This window comes from Eurosta solidaginis, chromosome X (genome assembly GCF_040869045.1).
Source record: "Eurosta solidaginis isolate ZX-2024a chromosome X, ASM4086904v1, whole genome shotgun sequence".
Classification (NCBI taxonomy): domain Eukaryota; kingdom Metazoa; phylum Arthropoda; class Insecta; order Diptera; family Tephritidae; genus Eurosta; species Eurosta solidaginis.
In genome coordinates, this window is record NC_090324.1 from 136,020,117 (window position 1) to 136,038,698 (window position 18,582).

At 36.1% G+C, this 18,582-nt stretch overlaps 1 protein-coding gene and 1 pseudogene across 1 annotated transcript in view; one reads left to right on the forward strand and one right to left on the reverse strand.

Annotated features, from left to right (window-relative positions):
- The window catches only part of LOC137235482 (calcium-dependent secretion activator-like), a 3,515,579-nt gene that overhangs the window by 715,333 nt on the left and 2,781,664 nt on the right, over positions 1 to 18,582 (reverse strand). The window lies entirely within an intron of this gene.
- LOC137234550 (THO complex subunit 5-like) lies at positions 4,338 to 5,721 on the forward strand (annotated as a pseudogene).

Here is an 18,582-nt window from a genome sequence, read left to right on the forward strand (position 1 = left end):
TGGAATAAAGAAATAGACAAATAGGCGAGAATTTCTCGTTATAGTAATATGTTTTATTGAATAGACGTAAAATATTTTGGTGACAATATTACCTGACTGTATTGTAGAAACACGGCAGAAATCGCTGTCGGCAGATGCGTATGGTACGGCTGTTGAAATCCAAGAGAGCCGGTTGTACAGAAAGCTACAACCGTTGACCCGCAAAATCCTCCGTTTTGGAGGGGAAAGGCACCCACACATCAACCCCGACATGCATATGCATGAGTGCTGACAAAACCACACATACACGTGCATGTACATACATGCACATGCATATGGCGGTGATGGTGTGGGTGGTTATAAATTAAGTCGAGTATCGAGTATCGATTTGCAGAGTTGCATTAGGGGGATGCGGAAAAGTTAGGCATCCTGCATAAACATGCCGGCCCCCCTTGTGACAACATCGTTTTTACCCCCACCTATCTCCGACCGCTGAAAAGCAACGAGGAAAAACATTTGCATTAAAACTAAACTTAACCTAAATCGCGTATTTCTCCAGCGTTGCGGGTGGCCGGGAGTCCTGCCAGACTTGCGCAGCATGCCACCTAAGCTAGGATGAAAATAAACATTAGAAGGGGGAGAAAGTGAATATTTCTTGCCTTTGATTATACATAATTCTTAGATATATATAGAAACCATAAAGAGATATGACGTAGAAGGTCAATAGTGCTGGACGAAGAGGCCGAGGTCTCCGTTCCAGACTGGCAAAATTTTTGTTTCTCCTTTTGTTGGACGGAGAGGCTCTCTCGGGGCGACTGCCTTTTTTGTTGGAGGAGGTGTGGCATCTTTTGAGGTGCCAGGGCGAGTGACCGTGAGGTTGGTTGGGTGAAGCGGAGGTGTTTTATTACAAAACGTATGTTGGGATAGATAAATTAAGTGCATATGCGAAGCATATTGTTAAGTACAATTTTTACGAAGCAGAGATGCGTTATTTATGTTCACCTGACATAAATTTGGAGATTGGCGATGCGTTCTCCGCGACGCGTTCTATCTGCACGTACCATTATGCTAAATGTAACATGCAACCCTACGTGTATTTATTGGTCAGCTGATAGCTGGTGTGGTGAGTTTGTGGCGTGCGAATATATATAAACATATATGTATTTGCTTGCCCTTGAAAAAAAAAACTAGTTCAGTGGAGCAGTAGCACACTAAGCTAGTAGAAACAGTTGACTTTTTCCAATTTAGGGATTTTGTCATGTCGGGATTCTTTAATTTCGGGATTCGGATTGTTTTTGTACCGAGCCCTTATAATGACTGTTTGTTGTTGAAAAACAACAAGTCCTGCCCCTCAGCCAGAAAAGAATACCCAAAAAAACAAAAAAAAAAAATTCTTTGTAAAAAAAATGTGCAAAAATTTTTGTGCAAGGAGAGGTTTTATTTTTGTTTTGTTTTCCTTTTTTTGAGTTCCTTTATTGTGTATGACTGGTTGGTACTGCATGAGACGCCCACATGCGTAAAAATAGAAAAACATGTCAGTCCCGATTGTGATGTTTTGAAGTTGTCGGTACTGATTTTGTCTATTTAGTGTGGTATCCGCCCTTAGTCTGACAGCACTAATGAGGCTGCCGTTGTTATGTTGCGGGTTGCCATCCAGTTGTTTTCCCGTAACAGGAATTTTCCAGGATACATTAATGTAGGATTGTTATTTGCAAAAGGATTTTCAGGCTGGTAAAACGTAAGTATGACAAATTCCTAACGGATTTTTAGTAATTTTTTTTTTTAATTGGTTTTCTCTTTTCCTTTTTCAGTTTCATAATCCAACAAATTATGATTGATTGCGGATATCCGCTATATGGAGCGACGGAAGGGTTCCTACGAATGCCATGTGCCGGATGAGCCTTTGGCGCACGAGGTAAAAAGGGTGCTGCTGGCCATGGATCTGGAAGTGCTGCGGGCCCAGCGGAAGCCCATTGTTGTGCGGGTACGTGGGAGGGCCACAGCTTGGTACGCGCGCTTCTATCATGGGTGTGAGGGTCATCTGTGGATTCGTCGGACACCCGAGGATCCGCCGTTTCAAAGGCCGTTTAGGTGCCGCGTGTGCCAGCGGGCACTAAGTTGCTTTGCGGGTCTCGTTGCTCATTTAAACCATCATCTGGGCTTTTCCCCGTATTGGTGCGGGGACTGTCGGAAGAGGTATGCGTCGTCGGCTGCGTTGTCCCTGCGCCGAAAGCGGATGCATTAGCGGGGTGACGCTTATTTTGATTTTATTTAGATTTGAATTTCTTTTGTTTTGTATCCATGAATGGGATGGTTAAGCTGTGTTATTTGCAGAATAAATTTTAATGGTTCACAAATAAGGTCGATCTTCTTCTTTGGATCGTGGTCTTCCTGGGTAAAGGAAAAGTGAATGTCTGAACCCTGACAGAGGCGTTGTGAAATGGACCATTTGGTGGTCGCGTTAGATAACATGGCAACTCTGCCGTTTCTATATTCTTGTATGTAAGGGCACATACATATATATGTACAAACGTTGGTTACAAATTGCCAACGGCAAGAGACGAAACAAATGAACATTCATACACACCCGTGAATAGAATGTGGAATTCCATTGAATTGAAAGAAGCTGTAAATAAATCTAATGATTTTTTTTCGCTCTTTAAATTTTTTTTAACTCCGGCGATTGAAGCATGACGCATGGACAATTTTGGAAGAAAATGGTAACTTCGTTTTAAGATTTGTTCATTTGATATATTCTTTTATTTTAAATTATTAATTCATTTTCCTTTATTTTCAGGTGACTGGTGGTGGATGCAGGCGGTTGACGTGATCCATGGAATTATTGGTTTTTTGTTCGTTCCCTTTTTTTTGTTTTCTAGGTTACCAGCATCGCAAAGGGGTGCTCCAACTGCGGCGTCGGCCGCCGCGGCTGTTGTCACACCTTTGCGATGCCCATTTATGCAGTTATTAATGGATTTTCGGCGGCCACCGTGGTGTGATGGTAGCGTGCTCCGCCTATCACACCGCATGCCCTGGGTTCAACTCCCGGGCAAAGCAACATCAAAATTTTAGAAATAAGATTTTTCAATTAGAAGAAAATTTTTCTAAGCGGGGTCGCCCCTCGGCAGTGTCTGGCAAGCGCTCCGATTGTATTTCTGCCATGAAAAGCTCTCAGTGAAAACTCATCTGCCTTGCAGATGCCGTTCGGAGTCGGCATAAAACATGTAGGTCCCGTCCGGCCAATTTGTAGGGAAAAATCAAGAGGAGCACGACGCAAATTGGAAGAGAAGCTCGGCCTTAGATCTCTTCGGAGGTTATCGCGCCTTACATTTATTTATTTAATGGATTTTTTTCCTTTTTCTTTGCAGGTTTTGCTATGGGTATAATATGCGGTGCACAAAACTGAATTTTGATCACTATCTCTTTGAAACGCTATCACTGGCAATAAAAATCGTGTGCAAAACAGAGCCGCGGTTAGTTCCTTTGAAGAATCAGGATTTCCTGTTTTCCAAGGCATATTGCAACAAGACATATTGGAATTTATGCCTTACGTTTTTTTTTTCAAATGTTTTCGCTATTGTTAGAAATACGCGAGGGCAGCGGCACTATACCCGAGCCATACTGGGCACTTTTTCCTTTTTTGTTGGTGCCAGCTTTGTGAGATCGGCCAGGCAATGCTACGCCACTTGTACGTCTGATAACTGCGTTTATTAGGCCAGGTTCTTCGCAAATCTTAGAAGTTGAGAAATTGAACGCTGTCTTAGGTACTTTCCAAAAAATGATTGCCTCAAAATCGAATGATCATGAGGGTTTCTATCTTATGAAAAATTTGCTCGCCTATTATCCCGCCGACCAATTACCACCAAATATGCGCCAGATATTTGCATTGCTCTTTCAACGCCTATCGTTATCAAAGACTACCAAATATGTACGTGGTATTACGGTATTCCTATGTTACTTCGCCGCCAAAACGGGTGCACCAGCTTTGGTAGCATTAATCGACCAAATACAAGTATTAAAGATGGAATGTTTCTACATAAGACACCTCCGGACCAAGTTGACACTAAATATCCTGAGGAAATTTGTCGAAAAACGTCAACAAGTTGGAGAAATACATAAATTGCACCATCGCACGGCCGAATGCAAAAATTGCTACCAAAGTTACGTCAGACACAATTTCCGGCTTCCTCTAAAGCTCTAGGTCAGGGTGGTAATGTTATGTTAATTTTTGACAGTACTCCAGAGTTGATTGTGCTATTGGACTTAATGAGAATTGCGCAATCCAAAACTAATTTTAAACGGCTGAATTGTGTGCAGTATATTTTTTTTGTACGAATCGTTCATAAAATTTGTATTAAATGGCGGAATCCTTGCATAAAAGTTTCGAAATACTACTCATCATCTTCGATGATCTACTCAAAATGAAGAATGGCTTGGGGGAACGCGAGCGGACTGAGGACTTTGCCGCGAAGCGCAAATATGCTTCGCTGCTATTTGTCTTGATCAAAAAGGTCAATCGCATGATAAAATACAGCCTACGTTCTGGACGAGAAGATCTGCATCGCGAAAAGGTCCGATTAGATAGTAATCGTTTGCATTTGCAGAATTTACTCTACGAAATTTATCATTTAAAGCGCGAAATACGTTACTGCCATAAGTCAAGAGCCAAGATGATGATATAGAATTGCTCCCAGACAATGAAGAAGAAGAAGACGACCAATCACTACTGCCCACAGATGCGAAGCCGGCATTGACTGGACTTACCAAGCATTTGGCACGCTTAGAAAGTGAATTGAATCTACGTAAACAATCAGCTGCACAGTGCAAAGAATTACTGAATACCAAACATCAAGTATTTAGGGAAATTGGACTAACGACCGAGAAAATAACATCATTTGCACCATCCTTGCGTACGTTGTTGAAAGCTACGCGTCCACTACAAGATGCACTACATGTACCAATGGATACGGAATGGAAGTTGCAACAGCTTGTGCAGCCTCATCCGCTTGAAGTACGAATTACAATTGGTAATAACGCCAAAAGTATGGAAGAATCTATAGTAAAGAAGCTACGTTATTTCAAACGTTTAGGGTTTGTAACAGGAGCTACAGTGGTAAGCTTAAGTGATGTTGAACAAAGTTTTGTTGAGGCAGCGCTCACACAAGACGTATTGAAATATTTGTGTGTCAACGATTTGGGTGATACTATACCCATGCCTGGCGGTGAAGATGAGTTGAAACATATTAGCATGACACCAACAGAATGTTTGGATCATTTAAGTACGAAGGAATGTCGACGTCCCTATCGTTGGCTGCAGTCAATGTGTTGCATAGAAGTCGTTAATAACATCGATAACACATCGCCCACTGTTACAGCCGCGATGCAAGCTGAATGAACAAAGTTACAAAAAATGATACCAGCACTCTTAAAATGCATACAACAATTGTGGAGCTCTCGCTTGAATTTGATTAAACAAACATGTGCACTGGTTCAAAAGCAAATTGATTTATACTTGAAGGAAGAATGTTTACCCACTACACGTTCTGCTTGCAGCCTTGTAAAATGGACTTCACTTAGCTAGGAAGAGTATATTGCATCTGCACCTAACGTCGATTCGGAGCTCGTCAATAGTACTCATTTTTTTATCGCTCCATTGTTGTACGTGGATCAGCTAAAATGGAATGTCATGTAAGTATAAGTAGTAAATTTCCTGCAGAGAGCCCGCATAATGGCATGAACTAAAATAAAGTAAGTAAAAATAAAAATAGTTGGAAAATAGCTGTTAGATTGGGATACGCTTTGAACATTTTGAGACAAAACTGAACAAACCGCGCAAACAGCTGGGAAAATGAAGAAAGAGAAATGAAGTGTGCACGCAAAATCAAAAATAAAAACAATTACACTATTAAAATTGATGCCTATCAACAGCAACAATACAATGCGAAAACACTCGGCAATTCAACTGCATGTAAATATCTAAATAGGTGTGTGTATATGCAAAATTGATGAAAATATTAAATTTTTATATTAAAAATATAACTAAAAGAACTGAAATTTAATTAGATTTCTTGATGTATACTCAATGATTTCACTTCACTACTTATGTCAACAATAAAACTAATTTTAACAATATTAAGCAATTAATTTTGTTTAAGCCGCCTACATGGCTAGTTAGACGGCGGCGTGCGCCATTCTTACGGGCAGCCGTGCGCGCGAATTGGAAGGCGCCAACGCCCACCACTGCCATCGCGCATCAACAGTTTTCCTATCGGCAGTCAAGTACTATCAACCGGCAACCGCGGATGCGCTCAATACTTTGCATAGTTTTGTATATGCATTTATTTTATAATTTGAAGTTAGTAAAAAATTGAAGTGTGAAGAACGTTTGAAATTAATTTCTAATTGCTAATAGCAAAGCGTATTTTATAACATTTTTAAAGAAAAATCCTAAATTCAGAGCTCAGATATGAATCAACTTTACAGCTTGACGTTTGCTTTGGTTTCTACCTAGTCTGGCTTTTCTATCTCCTCGCTTTGAATGCTGGTTTACACAAAATCGATACTGTTTCCTAAATCAGAGCATGTGATACCGTTTCAGCGAATATATGCTTTGGGTTTGCGTATGCAGCTCGCTTTGTTTCGACATCCCTAATACCCTTTGTGATGGTTTGAATTTTAACTCTCTCAGTGTATTCCACAGGTGCGTCCGTATTTGCAAGGTGAGCCAATCTTTCAATATCCGCCGCAAACTCTTGAAATGTGCCTTCTGAAAGCGGTACAGTAACTCCATTTGGTAAATCTACCTCCTATACTCGCTTCCGTATAGCCTCTCTAGAGCACCCATAAATGCTACGTAGTTGTTTTGTTCTCCCTCGGGAATCATCTGTAATATTTCAGCAGCAGGCCCTTTCAATGCCACAATTAGTGCAGCTACTTCAACTTCAGCAATGCAGTTGTTCACTGCTTCAGTCTTCTCAAACTGTAGCTTAAAGACCCGGAAAGGAACAGAACCGTCAAAGGATGGTGTCTTTACCTTTGGACTACTCGCTGCAACTGCTGGGCGATTTAGTTGCAACTCCTTATACGACCTCTCAAAATATCCCTCTCGATGGCAATTTTTTCCTCAAACTGATGATATACGCGCCTCCTGCGCTTCTAGTTGTAATGTTATTCGTGTGTCTTGTTATTTCAATTGAGATGCTCTATATGTCTTTCGTTCTTCCAGCTGTGATGAAATTTTTTATTTCCTGTGCTTCCATCTTGTATATCATTGTCAACGTTTGTGCAGTTGTTGCAGCCAATATCATGTTCAAGTCTGTGTTCGTCACTGTTTGCGGTGTTTCGTTTTGCTCTTCCATTTTTGTTGTTGTCTCCATCAGGATGGAAGACATATCCTTCCATATTAATTCCTTCCGACTTCACAACGTCTCGTAGCCGTGCTTGAAGTTCGGACTTATTCCCGGTCAATCCACGGTTCTCCAATTCCTTTTTTAGTTGCTGGACCTTCAATTCACTCAACTTAGAAATGTCCTTGTTGTCTTCTAAAAGTCTGGAACTTATTCAACAATCCCTCTTCTGACAGCAATTGTAATGAATTTGAGTAAATCCTGATTATTTTGCACCTTCTGCTATCGTTCGAGTCGCTGAACGTCGAATGAATAACTCAAATGGCAATATCTCCTTTATTAGTAACTCTTCTATAGTAATTACAATACTCACATACTTCGCTAAAAGCGTGTTAAAATCGTTCATTCATGGCTAGTTTTTTACTTTAGCACCGTTTCTCTCCGGAAAGTGGACCAAGGTCCGACCTATTCCAAAGAATCTAGCTTATGGTGCGCATTGTTCAGAGATAGATAGAGGAGAGACAGGGATCCAACATGGAGAGAAGGAGATAGACGCAAAAAAATATAAATTAATTTTGTTTGCAGAAATCACAAATGCTTAAGAAAGTAGATGCATGGCAGGGAGGATAGGAGAACCTACCCATTATTGTAAAGATGACGGCGATTTTAAAAATTGTACTTTTGTTAGTTGCATATAGTTTCGTAATGCTTTATGAAAACAAAGTTGTTGAAGCCTGTCGTTCAGGTGAAGCAGGTATTCCATACATGATATATAGAGATTCCAAAGATGAGCAAATTGAGGTGAGTGTTAGTAGTAGGCATAAAAATGGGGGTGGATGTGGAAGAAATGGGAGTGGGAGCAGTAGTTGGACTGGGGATGGGCTTAGAAGCAGAAGGAAGATAAATAGAATAAGAAATGGAAATGGGAGATAAAGTAGAAGAAAATCGGATAGAGAGTGTAGAGGGGAAGCGAGGCTCAATTTGAAATGTTGGCAAAACAATGTTGGAGCAGAATAAGTCTGCCGGACACTCTAGTACTTTCACTAACTAAAAAAAACTAAATTGGCAACACTGCTAAGGAAATTTGACAAAACAACAAACTGTAAAAAAAGGTTTCTTGAAAGTTTTAACAAGGAAATGCCGCAATTGGCCTACAATAAATTATTACACAGTGGAATAACCTGCGACTTGTGAACGCGATGATGTTACTAAAAATCGCCTGGACTACAAGTCCCTTGTAAAGAGATCGCATCTACTTTAAAGGTTTAATATAGTTATATTGCGATGTAATTGTATACTCAGTGGTTGGTGACCAGAAATTGGCTGGAAACATGTAGTACACATTGTTACTCATGGCAACTCCTCGTGTAGGGTCACCTCCAAGTTAAAAAAAACCTGCCCTTCTGCATAGCAACAAAGTATGTCATAAAGGCATATTATAAAGAGAAATTGGGAGAAAGAAAGACGTTGATGAAATCATTGGACTTTTAGTCGTTCCCATCTGGTCCTTCCAGCGGAGTGGGGGCCGCCATTTTTCTCTGCTTCAGTGGGCGGAATCCGATATGGCCGAATATCATCTTTCTATTCGTATAACATGGCCCAGCCAATGTACCCGCTGTGTTTAAGTTCGCTTAATCCCAGAACTGCCTCATCACATCCATGCACCGCACCATATATAAGAACGGGTACGATAAGTGACTGTTTCGTTTACCGAAGGAGGACTTTATTTATCAATTACCTACCTTGGCAAGTGTGATTCTCCGCTGGATTTCAAGGCAGGCGTTGTTGTGGCAGGTTTCCAAATAAACGAAGTCTTACACACCTTCGAAATAATTGTAATGGCACCAATAACGTTATGGTAAAGCAAGTTAAAAGAATGCAATATCGATAGTGGGCTGGCAATGCCGATATTCCTATGGAAATGTCAAGTAACGGAATAGTGCAAAAATAGAATTCGAGTCATTATAGTTACGCGCCCGGCCAGAACACACGTATTAAAAAGTAAGTGACCGCATATTAAGTTTCGGTGCTCATGTAAAGTTGCACAAAATAAATGTGTGAGTGTTTGTACATTTAAAATATTATAATTCCAATTAATAAAAAACTATAGTGTAAAAGCTTATTCGTCTAGTGCAGATTTGGGACTTTTAATTGGAAAAGAGGATTACAGGTGTCCAGCGTGAGTATCACCTTATACGAAATCATGGTGACGCGCGGCATTTCACATGGCGACCGTGGTCCAAGCCGCAAAATGGCGGCCACTCGCAAAAAAAAAGTGTGCAAATAAAAATCTGGCATATATTTGCGCGTAGCTACCGTTTAATAAATTCAATTTTAACATTGTTTAATAAATTCAATTTCAACATCGTTTAATAAATTTAATTCCAAAATCGTTTAATAAATTTAAAAATTTGAAAAATCGCTCAAAATGTAAAAATTAAAAATTCTTTCAAAATTATAAAAATTAAAAAAAAAAATTATAAAAATTTAAAAAACCATACCAAAAAAAAATAAAAAAAAACATTCAAAAACCCATACAAAAAAAAATTAAAAACATTCAAAAAGCCCCTACAAAAAAATTTAACAATGTGCAAAATTTTACAAAAAATTTATAAAAATTTAAAAAAAATATTAACAAAAAAAAGTTTACTTAAATATTTTTCATATGGTGTAATGGCACCACAAACGATATGGCAGCGCATATTAAAGGAATGCAATTTCGATAGTGGGCTGACAATGCCGTCACTTCGAATGGAATATAAGGCATAGCGAAAATTATAAAAATTCAAAGATATACAAAAAAAAAATTTTTATACATTCAAAAAAACCCTACAAAAAAAAAACTTTAAAAATGTGAAAAAGTTTGCAAAAAAATTATACAAATTCAAAAAATTTACAAAAAAATGCTGAAAAAGCAATTGAATTAAAATCCAATTTTCTACATACGTACCAGCACCAGGTAATATATTGGCAATAGTGTTACAGTGCAGCTAAGCAAACTACGAACATAATAAATATAATCTAATGCGGAAATTTTAAAATAAATTATGCAGAGATAATACTACGTAAAATAAAAAGAGTCGAACAAACCAATTTTTTAATAATTTATACGGAGACAATAAAAAAAAAACTTAATAGCTAAAGAACTTTCAAAGAAATTCAGAGATAAAATACAAATTACTAAATACGGCAAACAATTTATATTATAATCAACAACTACTACAAGCGGCCACCGTGGTGTGATCGTAGCGTGCTCCGCCTGCCACACCGTATGCCCTGGGTTCACACCCTGGGCAAAGCAACATCAAAATTTTAGAAATAAGTTTTTTCAATTAGAAGAAATTTTTTCTAAGCGGGGTCGCCCCTCGGCAGTGTTTGGCAAGCGCTCCCGGTGTATTTCTGCCATGAAAAGCTCTCAGTTAAAAGCCATCTTCCTTGCTGATGCCGTTCTGAGTCGGCTTAAAACATGTAGGCCCCGTCCGGCCAATTTGTAGGAAAAATTAAGAGGAGCACGACGCAAATTGGAAGAGAAGCTCGGCCTTAGATCTCTTCGGAGGTTATCGCGCCTTACATTTATTTATTTTTAACTACTAAAAATGAAAAATCTACAAATTTAATACAAAACGAAGATAATTTAAAAAACGGAGATAATTTATAATAACGGAAAATTCTTCAAATTAGTAAAAGCGGAGATAACTATAAAATACTTCACAAACTGTACATAACAGGCCTAGCTAAAACGCCATCAATAATTGCAGCTACGAGTACAGCTATACACCTACATAACGCCGAAAACCAGCAACAACATATCATACGACTACATACTGGCAGAGGGGGTTATTAAAGCAGCAGAGGAGGTTATTATTCAGCAGCGAACATTTGGCATCACAATTGGCAGTTCAAATATTTTACATAATATTTTACATGGGTATGGCGCACAGTGTGCATAAAACAAAAGTAGACAATTAAAATTTTCTTTCAACTTACTTTCTTTAAAAACATTGTAGTTTGAATTTTCTTAGTATCACCTTGCTATATTTTAATTTACCTTTTCTATAAATACTACATCAAATTCCTATCATATCACACTGTACCATTATCCATATGTAGCTATGTAGTTAATGATACAATTTTCAAACAAAATTTATTTTTATTAAAACGTTACAAAACATAAAAAAAATGAGAAAAGCACAACACAAATACATTTATAAAAATTGTATATGAATTTTTTTTTTTTTTATAATATGGGTCACAGTTAGACAAAACCAAACTTAAAATTTTCCAATTAATGCATCTAATCAAATAAAATTCTTTTTTTCTACTTTTTCACATTCAGTATATTTAAACTGTTTTAATCACAACTTCATAAATATGTAAAAATTTAATTTCGTTGCTTCTAAATCCAATTTATAAAAATTCTAATCAATTGTAAACTTTCACAAAAACATAACTTTGTAACGTTTTCATTAAAAACCCTTTTTTGGTTTTTGTCCAACGACCCCATATATGTATGTACGTTTTCAAGCGTAAAAATTTATTTTGTAAACATAAATATGAGATTTTTAATTAACACGGTGCGTCCGTGACACTATTTGATAAATTTGAATTAAAAACGGTGCGCCCGTAATACAAAAACAATTTGATAAATTTGACCTAAAAGCGGTGCGTCCGTAATACAACAACAACCTGAGAATTTTGCATAAAAGCGGTGCGTCCGTGATAAAAAAAAAAACTTTAGAACTTTGATTAAACGCGGTGCGTCCGCATTATAACAATATTTGAAATTGTAAATCCGATTAAAAAAAAAATTTTTTTTTTAAATAACATAAATTTGGTAAGCTCATAGTACCCTCGTCTTTTTCAAATTTTACTTTTTCCAGCGCATTACATAACTTTAGTTTTAAAGGTAGCTTCTATATACATAATTCCTTCAAGATTAGATCCATTTTATATTTTCGTTTTCAGCGACCCATATTTTGCTTTACGCATTAGCCTGTGCTGTTCAATTTAAAAATTGTTTTCTTCTTCCTTACATGTCCGATTCCGACGATTTGTCAACAGCTTCAAATACCAAATCATTCATTACTTCGTGTGCTCGAATGATGCGAGAAAATTACAGTGGTGATCCACTATTTATCGATAAAATCGAATTAATTGAAACAGTAACTGATTCAGCTCCAACTCCTACATTTATTGCATTTCTAAAGTCAAAACTCGAAGGTAAAGCGCGCGAAGCCCTACCAACACAGATAGATTCAATTAGCCAAATTAAAGAAGCGTTACGTAAAAAGATTAGGCCAGACAACTCGAAAGTTGTCGCGGGCAAAATTGCTGTTTTGAGAGCAAACAACAATTTCATATAATTTTCAAAATATGTAGAAGAACTTTCCGATTCGCTGATAATCGAGGGCATGACGCAGGCAAAAGCTCATGAAATGGCGGTTGAGCAAACAATTAACCTTTGTAGGTTGAATAGTCGTTCAGACATGGTAAAGTCTATACTTGCTTCAACTACTCTCAAAGATTCTAAAGACGTAGTAACAAAGATGATAATTGAACGCGAACAGGAGGTAAAAGAGCGTCAAGTTTTAGCATTTCGGTCACGCCCAATAAGATCTAGTAGTAGTAGGTCAGAGGAAATTTTAGAGGTCACAGCAATTTCAGGTATAATAATAACAACAATTTTAGATACAATGGAAATACAAACAGGCAAAATAACAATACCAATTTTCGCAATACTATTACAATAGTCGCAACAATAGGTCTAACAACAATAACAGTAATGGCAATAGCAGTCGATCAACAAATAGTAGAAATTCAAATAATCAGCGTTCTAATAATAGAAATTCCGCCAATGTTCGTTCTTTAAACGCCGACGCCCCTCAGGCGCGAACACAGGGAGCAGGAGCAATTCGATTAAATACTTCTAAATCAATATATTGTCTAAATTTAAATTTTTCCGATTTCGTCGAAACCGCTTGTAGCGATTCTCACAAAATATGTTCTTTTCTACTAGACTCACAAGCAGACATTTCACTAATAAAAATTTTCAGCTTGGCAAGCGATGCAATAGTAGAAACAGTAACGTAATAAATATAACAGGCGTAACAGCAGACACAGTAACGACACTAGATTAGATTTAGATTAGATTAGATTTATTCATTTTCTTTCAAATCAAAATAATTTTTTACATGTTTACATATATAAAATTGCCACTTAAGTTAATACATTGAAATTGAAAGAAAAGTAAGGCATTCTGTAAAGTTATCTAAAACTTTAGTTTTGAATGCCATCTCAAAAAAATTAATAAATATATACAAATGTGTGTGGGGTGAAAATAGTTAATAAGTTGAAGTTAAAGTTACAAAATTTAAAATAAAATGTATAAAAATAGAAAATAAAACTGTTGAAATTAAATTACTAAGTGGTAGAATTCAGCAAAGTTTTGATGTCGTCGTGTGACTGCTCTAATAAAAATGATTTGACATGTTTTAAAAATTCGCGCATATTTCTATTGACACGTATAGACGCAGGTAGCGTATTGAAAGCTTTACAAGATACGATAGTAAAAAAGTTATTAAAATGGGTAGTACGAGATGTGGGAACAACAACAAGTCCGAGTGAATTTTGCCTCAAATTATAATTATCCGTGACTAGGCACAGTTAGTACAAATATAATAGCATCAAATACATTTTTTCCTCTGACTCTTCACGTTGTCAATGACAACTTTAATATTCCTTCGGACGGTATAATAGGGAAAGACTCTAAAAACGAACAAATGCATAATCATTTATGTTAATGACACAATTACATTCGGACAAGGGGCAGAAAAAGTAAATATTTCAATTTTGCATAGCACTTCAACAAACACTCTTGTAATTCCATCAAGATGCGAAGTTTTTCGTGTTTTTAGTTTGAAAAGTTCTACAAATCCTGCTTTGGTAGATTCGCATGAACTTTTCAACGGTGTTTTTACAGCCAAATGTATCATTGATACAAATAATCCAATTATTAAAGTTATAAACACCACAGACGAAGTAAAGTATGTAAAAGGTTTTAATATTCAAACTGAAGACATAAAACATGTTAATGTTTATCGCATAAATGATACATCTATCGATTCAATACGCATAGAAGGGCTTAAATCAATTTTAGTAAAACAAATGCCTTCTTATGCTAAAGAGAAATTACTCGATTTATGTTTGAAATATTCCGATATTTTTGCGCTAAAAACCGACTTAATGACACTTAATAATTTTTAGGAACAAAAACTAAGACTAACAGACAAGGATCCAGTATACATTAAAAACTACATATTGCCATATTTGCAACGTGCCGAAATGAATAAACAGGTCGATAATTTGCTTAAAAATAATTAAATTGAAGGAAGTTCATCAAATTGCAATAGCCCATCGATTTTAGTACCGAAAAAAGACCCAACTGGCCAAAAATCGTATCACATGTTTGTAGGCTTTAGGGCAGTCAACAAAAAACTAATTGCATACAAATTTCCGTTGGCTCGTGTAGACGATATTTTGGACAACCTTGGTCGAGCGAAATATTTTTCGACTTTGGATAAAAAGCTCGCGTTACTTAATTTTGCGGTTGTTGACAAAATAGCGAATCTAGATGAGGTTGGAACGAAACGCCGGCAATCACAATATTAAGAAAATAGATTGGCAAAAGGATGATATAATTTTTCATCAATTCACTATTGCAAAATTTAAAGATACCGGGAATAAGATTTTAAAACATTTAACTATTATATTAACGGAACCAGTTGAAACAGTAACTGACGAAGACAAAAAACTTAAACTCATGCAAATTTATCACAATGATCCAATATCAGGCGGTCATTTCGGAAACAAAAAATTATACGCAAAAATACGCACTAAATACTACTGGAAAAATATGACACGCGACATTGACAAATTTGTTAAGAATTGCAAAAAATGCCTATTAAACAAAGTAAAACCAAAAATAAAAAAAAATATGGTGCTCACACCAACTACTTGCAAGCCTTTTGAAATTGTCGTTATAGACACGATAGGACCTTTGCCAGAATCAAACAATGGGAATACGTTCGCTATTACCATGATGTGTGATTTAACCAAATACCTATACCGGATAAAACTGCAAAAACAGTTGCATCTGCAATTTTCGAAGGTTTTGTCTTAACTTATGGCATAATGAAATCAATAAAGTCCGATTTAGGGATAGAATTTAAAAATGAAATTTTCTCGGAATTGACCAAGCTTTTAAAAATCAATCACAACTTTTCTACACCCTACCATCACGAAACCGTTGGTACCATCGAAAGATACCATCGAGTATTTAATGAGTACTTACGAGCTTACCTTAATGATAATTTTCCTGAGTGGGATGTCTATCTTAAATACAGATATGTGCATAATACAACCCCATATACGGCTTTTGATAACAAATTTACACCATTTAAGCTAATATTCGGTAGAAAAGCTACTTTGCCAAATGAATTAACAAAAGAAAAAATCGATCCAATTTACAACGTTGAAATTTATGCTAACGAAGTAAAATGCAGAATGCAAAAATCTCATATTTTAGCAAAAGAACTTATTGAAAAGCATAAACAAAGAAATAAGGAAATGTACGATAGAGATGCTCGCCCAGTAAATGTAAATAAAAATGATATGGTACTAGTTCAAAAAGAGCCTCGTGATAAACAAAAAAATGTATATAAAGGTCCATACAAAGTGACTGAGGTAGACGGTGTTAATGTAAAGATTTTTGATAAAGCTAAAAACAAATAAAAAACCATTCATATTGTCACGGATATTAACATCACTAAGTTATACCATCACTAAGGCGATACCAAGGCCACGATAAGCAGTATTTACGTCAATAATCAAATCATGTATACACATATATAAGGCAGCCGAAAGATGTCACACACAGATGCATTTACTTATACGCCTATGTATGCGCGAGAGACTGTAAACTACAAAAATTCACATCAATAATTCAATCATTATGTATCTACATAAACGAATAATTGCGTCTACACATATGTACGTATACGAGCAGCGGAGCGGCAATGCACAAACACATGCATATATCTTATCTGAGTTGTCACAAGAGAGAGCAATAATTTGTGCACGTAGTTGTGGCTGGCGATTTTGTAGCCGAAACTAACTAGTAACTTCTGGAAATCGAAGAGCCTAGAAGTATGCAGCGTAAACTATAAAATCGGGGCAGGCGAGTAAGAAGTAATTCAGTTTGATTTGAGTTGTCAAGCAGTTTGATTAAGACGATATCTAGCGAGCAATAGCAGTGTTATTTTGAATAGTAGAGTTTCATTGAGCTATCAATCAGTGTGGTTATTAAGCAAGCTATTCGTTGCACAGTTTGTTATTGTGAAGTACTTTAATAAAGGCCATTTTGCATTATTACAAATTGGAGTTATTTATTCAACAGTTTAGTGATGCGAACTTAGCAGAGGATTGCAAATAAGAGGATTTGCAAGCAAATTCGTTACAATATAAATCGTATACAAAAATTTACTTAAAGAAATTAATAAATGAATTCTAATTATGTATGTTTGTTCAATGGTGTGTTCAGTTTATACTTATATTTAAGAATTCATGGGCTTAACACCGGCTTATAATAATTGAATTTCAATTATTATGTTTTCTAAGAGAAACTGAAAAGAAAGAAACATTTATTGGCATATTGCGATGAAACCATTTCGAAAACCGCCAACGTAATCATCATTATGCAATTTTGTAAAGTTATCAAAGGTTTCAACAGAATTCGAACCGTGAATCACATGGTGAAATTGCAGTTGCCTTTAGCAACTAAGCTATCTGCTTGTATTTGTTTTCACGCTTAATTCAGTTTTTCTCATTTCTACACTAACAACACAATTGAGACATTTTGTCTCTATATTAATTTGTGTGCCATGTAGATTTGTTTTTGTAAAGTTCTTCTTCGTTGCGAATGAGAAGCTTTGTAAACTCGGGCTCAGTTTTACATATTTATGTATGTTTGTTCAATGGTGTGTTCAGTTTATACTTATATTTAAGAATTCATGAGCTTAACACCGGCTTATAATAATTGAATTTCAATTATTATGTTTTCTGAGAGAAACTGAAAAGAAAGAAACATTTACTGGCATATTGCGATGGAACCATTTCGAAAACCGCCAACGTAATCATCATCAAGCAATTTTGTAATGTTTTCAAAGTTTTCACCGGGATTCGAACCGTGAATAACATGGTGAAACTGCAGTTTTCTTTAACCACTAGGCTATCCTGCTGGTATTTGTTTTCATGCTTAATTCAGTTTTTCTCATTTCTACACTAACAACACAATTGAGACATTTTGTCTCTATATTAATTTGTGTGCCATGTAGATTTGTTTTTGTAAAGTTCTTCTTCGTTGCGAATGAGAAGCTTTGTAAACTCGGGCTCAGTTTTACATATTTATGTATGTTTGTTCAATGGTGTGTTCATTTTATACTTATATTTAAGAATTCATGAGCTTAACACCGGCTTACAATAATTGAATTTCAACTATTATGTTTTCTAAGAGAAACTGCAAAGAAAGAGACATTTACTGGCATATTGCGATGGAAACATTTCGAAAACCGCCAACGTAATCATCATCAGGCAATTTTGTAATGTTATCAAAGGTTTCACCTGGGTTTGATCCGTAAAGGAAACTGCAGTTTCACCATGTGATTCACGGTTCGAATCCCGGTGAAACCTTTGATAACATTACAAAATTGCTTGATGATGAGTGCGTTGGCGGTTTTCGAAATGGTTCCATCACAATATGCCAGTAAATGTTTCTTTCTTTTCAGTTGCTCTTAGAAAACATAATAATTGAAATTCAATTATTATAAGCCGGTATTAAGCTCGCGAATCCTTAAATATAAGAATTCTAATTATATTTAATCAGATTTAAGATTTTATAAATACTAAAATGTTCATTTTCAAACCATGAAAAACGGTTATGTACCTTTAATCTATATAATGAAAAATTAATGCCTACTAGTAATATAATTAATAATATAGCTAGTAATATAATTAATAATATAACTAGTAATATAATTAGTAATATAACTAGTGATATAATTAGTAATATAATTATTAATTAAAATATTACAGTAAGCTATAATAAATTTCTAGAAAATTAGTAATAAAATAGCTAGAGTAGAAAATTTAACTTACCACAAAATTGATACGGGTGAACGCGTGAAAGGGGAAAGGAATTAAA